Genomic DNA, 7,059 nt, shown 5'->3' with positions numbered 1-7,059 from the left:
TGATGGTGGAAAGACAGCTGAAAACAATACAATCCCCTCCTCCTTTATTGGTAGTAATACTTTAGCACTGATGGACACAGGTCTCTGAGCCCCTCTTCATTCTCCACTTGGCTATTGGCAGGCACATCTTTGTGAAGATCTAGAGTAAGCACCTGGTGTGAGTTCATGGGTATAATGGCTATGCTTTGTCCAAAATGACTGCATTTCTTGACAATTCTCTCTATTGTTGAGCTCCTATATTCTTCTCATCTCTTCTGAAATGTCCATGAACCTTAGAGGGAGTGGTATAAACATCTTGTTAAGGATTGAAACTTCAGTCCCCATAACTGGGGGGTTTGATAACAGAACTTCTAAATGACTCTAGGTCTGTTCCTTAAGTATCAGTTTACCAGCAAACCTGAACAAGGTAGGATTGAATATTTTTGTTGAGACTCACATGGATGTGTGTGCACATATATGTGTGTCATGAATATATATGTGCATAGGTATGTAGTGTGTAGAGACCAGGAGAGGATGTCAAATGTCCTCCTCCCTTAACGTCTTTTCTCCCTGAATCTAGGGCTCACTATTCCCTCCATTCTCCATTGAGAACACTTAAGACTGAACAGTGAATACCCACTCACACTTGTTGTTTGCATGTTAGTTTGGTTGTTTCTAGGCCCCTAGGGATTGATAGGCAAACATTCCACCACTGAGTCACAGCCCCAGCCTGAATGCCAAAGTTATATGTAGTATGTATGTATATAAAATATATGTAATATATTATATATTTGAATTTTTAAAATTAAAATATAACCATACCTTCCTTCCATTCCTTCCCTCTTTCCAATGCTTCCCATGAATCTCCACACCCCTACCTCAACTTGCTATGTCTCTCTCAAGTTCATTTCAATGTCAAACTTAAAGATGAAGAAAAATGCCTGCTGTTGCTCCTTCATCAGGACACAGCATCAGAGCAACACATAATGGATCTCAAGCTGTGCCTACAGAAAGGGAAAGCTTAGTCTTAGTTTAACAAATGCCTCTACTTTGAAAATCAGATTTCTTTGGGAAGGCTTGTATCTGATTGTCATTCTTTATTCTCAACTTCCCTGGATTTGAGACTCAGGAGACATGTCCTGGGATGTGTGCTTCCAAAGAGAGAAGGCAGAAGTCATGCCATAATGTGAGAGGCAACATCCAATGAACTATCAGACAGTACTGGGTAAAAAGGGTAAAGCAAGAAGACCAGAGAGAAGTGTAGCTCTCACCTCTCCTCAATAAAGCTGAGTCTTACAAGAAGCCATAACTAGTCAAAGGCAGAGAGATGAAGCTGAGACTTACAGGAAGCTATAACTAGTCAAATGCAGAGAGCAACTGACCAGCCCCAACTGCAGTAGACATCTCTACTGCAACTCCCACACCTAAAGCTCAGGAAATATCATGCAAGATAGTGGAATACTGTAAAAACTAGAGGAGATAGAGAGTGGAAAATTGTAAGAACTAGAGGAACAGGAACTTTCTGAGTGCATCTTTTGCTATGACAGGGAAGCTACAGCCATAAAATCTCAACAATGCAGATGACTAAATGGGACATGAACAATTCCAACAATGGCTGACATCTCAACAAAGTTGGGGAGAATCATCTCACAGGCCTCACCTCTAGAGGAAGAACTATAAGCAATTAACAACTGCTGAGAAGCGGGAAATCAGCCTTTCCCAGGTTTGAGTCCCCTGTTTATTTATCCAATACCAAATGATCAGCTCTAGAAAAATAAACATACAAGCAACACTGACTGGACTCAGAAGGTTATATTTATAGGATGATTTGTCTCTATGTACATGTAACAACAATGGTTAAAGAGAAGGAGGAGGTGAGCTTGGGAGGGAGGAGGGAGAACTTGGAAGGGAGGAGGGAGAACTTGGGAGGGAGGAGGGAGAACTTGGGAGGGATGAGGGTGAGTTTAAAAAGAGTAGGAGGGAGGAGAGGAAGGAGAGTGAGGGGAAAATAATATAATTATCTTTGAGTTGAATTTCCAACAATAAATTTAAAAAATTTCTTCATATTATTTATATGTATGTATGTATGTATGTATGTATGTATGTCTGCAAGTTTATGTTTTGTGTGTGCAGACGCCTGGAGAGGCCAGAAAAGGGTATCAGATCTGCCAGAGCTGGAGTTACAAAGAGTTAAGAACCACCCAATATGGTGTTGGAAATAAATGGAATTTGACTTCTCCAGAAGAGCAATAAGTGCTCTTAGCTTCTGAGCCATCATTTCAGCCTCAAAGTCCTTGTTTGAATAAGAGCTGCACCCAGCTGTATGTTAACACTGGGCTCTTGAGGGATTTTACCAGGAAACTGTTGAACCCTCTACCTACAGGAATTGGAAAGGCCAGGATCTCAGTACAGAACCTCATGCATGCCACAGGTGAGGCCCAAACATTTGTTTGAATCCAGTTGAAATGCAATGAAGCCATTAGGCATAGACCAAGAATCTCACTGGACCCTTCCTTCCAAGAAATTAACAAGAAATACAAACAGTCATAGGACACCTGAAGTCAGATGCTTCTGGGACAATGGGAATATCTGGTTTGAACAAGTTCCACCTGCATCTCTCCCTGAGCTTGAAGACAATCTTGGCTTTTGGCATTCCAGATTCTTCCCTAAGCTAACAGTATGGTAAGAGATGTTCTGACCCTGACTTGTGTCTGGAAAGTATTCTGATCTCTTGTTTCTTAGGGGAGGGGCTTGGGGTTACCTGTGTTTTCTAAGAGGGGTGTTAGTTTTTCTTGTTTTCTCTGTGAGGAGTTCTGACATCTTTCATTGCACCCGCGATCTCTAATTCGAATGATTTCCTGACTCTGGACAAAGCAATTAGGATGCAGAGCATCTTACTCAGGTATCCAGGTCACCTAATGAAGAGTAAGACCAAGCTGTCCTGAGGTCTTATCTGTGTAGAGGTGGGGCTGATGGAAACCCCTGTGTGGGCAGAGCCTCCACCTTGAGATCCCAGCTCCAAGTGTAACACTCCAGATGGCCATGGAGGCTGTGGGTACACAGCTGGCCCATCGTGATTGGCACAACCTGTCCACCATTTTCCAAAGGAAGAATCACGTCCAGACTTATGTCTGTCATCTCCTCCCTGTGCCCTCTACCCCAGAGCCCAGTAGGTGATCTCAAACTCAGGCTGAAAATGCGTCAGAAGACATCTGTTAACAGCTACCTTCCCCAGGACAAGCAAAGTCACAAGGCAGGAAGCAGCAGCAACTGCATGTGATACTGATGACAAGATCAGGACAATAGAGTTGAATCTTTGGGCCATTGTCCTCTATGCCACTACTGGAAACCATTTCAAACTTCTTAGAAGATTTTACTTAGTTCTTAGAAGAACTTTCTGGTTGGTCAGCCGTTGAGTCATAAGGAAAGGAAAGGAAAGGAAAGGAAAGGAAAGGAAAGGAAAGGAAAGGAAAGGAAAGGAAAGGAAAGGAAAGGAAAGGAAAGGAAAGGAAAGGAATCTCACCAAGTACAATGTCCTTCAGAATTTTGCTGTTCCTGGTATAGATTGTGAACCTGATGAGTGAAGACATGAACATCCCTATAGTCTACCGGGGACAGGAGTACAGTGCTGGACTTGGTAAATTCTCAGTACTCACTTTTTTCCAAAGGACGGTGTACACTATACACTTCTATGTGTGTTAGTCTCTCCAAGGACAGAACTATCTACCAGTTGTGATCTAAGAAAGACTCATAATCTCCTACTTTATAGAGAAAAAAAGATGATCCTGGGGAAATCAGCTGACTTTGTGAGATTAAATTGTATAATCAGATAAAGTATGGCTTGGGAGAGGCAGGGAAGGTATCTTTCCTAAGGAGTTGAGGGATATGATGTCCAGTTTTGGTAGAAGGGCTTTTCAACCTGTCCAAACATCCTTATACAAGCGGGGGCTTAGACATTTCAGTAAAGGGACCATTGTGTACATGATAAGAGGGCCAAAGGAGAAGCAGAATCAGCTAGGAAGGTCTCTGAAGGCCTCTAAGAATTTATATTACAGATCCTGTAGGGATGATGCCTAATAGCCAAAGAAGTACATGTCATGGGGGCCTGTTCTTAGGGCCCCGAGATTGTCCTGGAGAATAGACTTCACACCAGTGGGGCAGATGCCTGTCTATGTGCAGTAGAGTGAGGGAGTAGTAAGACTCAGTCCATCAGTGATTTGTTGGCAGTAGGTCCAACAGGCTCCCCACAGTGGGTTTGCTAAGGATGCTGGGGAGACACTGAGAAGCTGAGGCTGAATCTCCTATTTATGGCCCAAGAGGCCTGGTTAGAACATTGATTCCATATGGACTTCACAAAGGGTGAACTATGAAGCTAATCACCTTGAAAAATTAGACCAATGGAGATTCAGGCTCGGAGAATAAATGATACCTTCTCAGCTGAATTAAGTTAAAATGACACTGTTTTCCACCATTGGTCCCATACTCAATGTCATGGACTTCATTCCACAGTAATGCCCCCAATGATCCTGTAAGCAAATTTATGGGATCTTGTCTAGCAAGAGGAACCTGCAAATATCAAATCATCAGTACCCCAAACCCACTGCCAAGCTGTCCCAAGAGTCCCCAAAATGACCTTCTACACATGAATTCTCTAACCTCCACTGTGTCTGAATAGGACAGGGCTGATAGCTAACACTGAAGAGGCACCAAAGTTTGTCCATTTCTCTATGACCTCAGAGAAATAGAACATGTATGGCGTGGTTAGCACCAGGACTACCTTGTCATGGCTAAGACTGTCCCAAGGTCAGTGCTAAAGGTAGCTCAATTTATAGGGCACAGCCCCCCATGTCCATCTCACCTGAACTGTCTCAATAGAGATTGTGAGTTAGCTAGGATCTGCTAGAGAATCAGCCAGTTGTTAGGATACATGCATGCTACAAAGAGGGTCTTTTAGGATGTTTTACACCATTTAGGCTCAGCAATGCCCACTGCAACTGCTCAGAGCATGAGGCCAGAAGTCTATGAACACTCATGAAATTCTGGAATGTCAGAAACTGGGTTCCAGTGTCCATGAAGGAACTGCAGCAGCCTAGTAGATAAACTCACCAATAGGGACAGAAAGTTGGCAGGTCAAAGCAAAGGATTTTCCTCAGGTCTGATCTCTGCTCAAATATGTTCGCCATTCCTGGTGCGTGTGTGTGTGTGTGTGTGTGTGTGTGTGTGTGTGTGTGTGTGTGTGTGTATGTGTGTGTGTGTGTGTATGTGTGTGTGTGTGTGTATCTGTGTGTGTCTGTGTGTGTCTTGTCTAGCTCTTCATGTAATCCTTCCAGGAAATATTCTTGCAGATCTGCCCATAGCTGTGTCTCTTAGCTGATCCTAGATCTAGTCACATGGGCAGGATTAGCTGCCACAGGGAATCAGGAGTGAGGAACTGAAGGGGTTGGAAGCTCTTGAGAAAAACAAGCTGTATTTGAGTACCATGCTAATCAGGAGCCCCTGGACTGAGTATCTCCAACAGAAAAGGCTCCATAGAAATCCCAGTTGCAGTCCAGTTGCACGTGCTCATCAATAAAGGCCATAGGACTGCAAGAGGCAAAGGGGACCACCTTTCCCAGATGGTGTCTCAGAACCCTCTGTCCCATACAGGACTGAGTGTATGATATGACTACTTCTATACCTCAGCCTTGTGCAAACCAAGTCAGCTACAGCAGATGAGATGAACTTACAGGACAAGTGTCTTTCTAGGATGGCATTATCAGAGACAGGTTCTCCTAGGTCACTCAGGCAGCTATATTCACACTGAAGCTGTGTACTCTCTTTGGAGGGGAGCACTGATTCATCATTCAAAAAGTAGTTCTTCACAGGGGCACATTTAGCTGATAAAATCAGCGACAAGGATAGTAAATTGCCTGGGAGAGCTCAAACAGATCTGAGATAAAGGCGCCAGAGATGAAGTCAAGATGTGTCTGTGGCTTTTGCCCAACACCCCACCATCTGCTGCTGATCTGACGCTGGCCACTTAGTTTCCAGGGCCCCTGACAATCTTTTGTCACCTCTGCTGCCCCATATCAAACTTTCCGGAAACAAAACCCAAGGAAGCAGATAATCAATAATGAGATCAGGGTGCCATCCTGGGAGAAGCTGCTCCCTGCTTTGTGTAGAAGGTTGTTTGGCCCTGGCTGTTTGTCAGGGAGCAATGGGGAGGCACACAGCATGATTGAGTGCTCAGAGATAAGGACCAGAGGAAGAGGGGAGGCGGGGAGGAGAAGAGAGAGAGGTAAGCAGCTAGGCCAGTCAGGAAGAGGGGAGGGGAGGGGGAAAGGCCTTAGGGAACAAGGCAAAAACTCCTGGGCAAGTACAGCCACCTGGGCCTCCCTCTAACTCTCTGTGACCCTACATTTCTTAGGTGTCCTTGATTTGTTGTTCCACTTCCAGGGAACAGGGACACAGTGCTCACTACACAACCTAGGCTTGTAGAGGTGTCTTCTGAGACATGGGGCATCCACACAGGTCCTTAGTGAACTGCCTTTCCCCTCTTCACCACTGCTCAAAAGCAAGTGCACCAGTCCTGCAATACAGATCCTAGGTTCCTGTGGAATGGGCAATTCCACACTACTCACTTGGGACCTCCTCCAAGTGCTTGTGGTGGACCACAGGGCCAGTTTTAGTCCTCAATCCTTAATCAAGATGGGTGCACCACATCCTCTAGTGAGGGCACCATGTGGCAGGAATGAGGCTCCAGAGCTGTGTGGTGCAGACACTCTACTCTCCCTTCTGAGGCACACATTTCTCTATAAAATAATTCCCCCTCCCTCGATGGTACACACCAGACAGACTGCAGCACGATAGCCACTACCTCCCAGAACACCAGGGCTGACTCTGTCACCCTGTCCTCTTGGACCAGCCAGTGAAATCTGAAGCTTGGCTCACTAATTGGTTTGAAATAATGTACTCAGCAAAGTGAGTTCCAGGGGATGAAACGAAATGGCTTATGTGTGTTTCCCCCCAACAAGTTTGGAGAAATAGTCAATAATGCAGGCCTGTTGCCACTAAACCTTAGAGGAGGAAAGTTCATTTCCC

Source organism: Apodemus sylvaticus, chromosome 16 (genome assembly GCF_947179515.1).
Source record: "Apodemus sylvaticus chromosome 16, mApoSyl1.1, whole genome shotgun sequence".
NCBI lineage: Eukaryota > Metazoa > Chordata > Mammalia > Rodentia > Muridae > Apodemus > Apodemus sylvaticus.
This window is presented reverse-complemented; position numbering follows the sequence as displayed.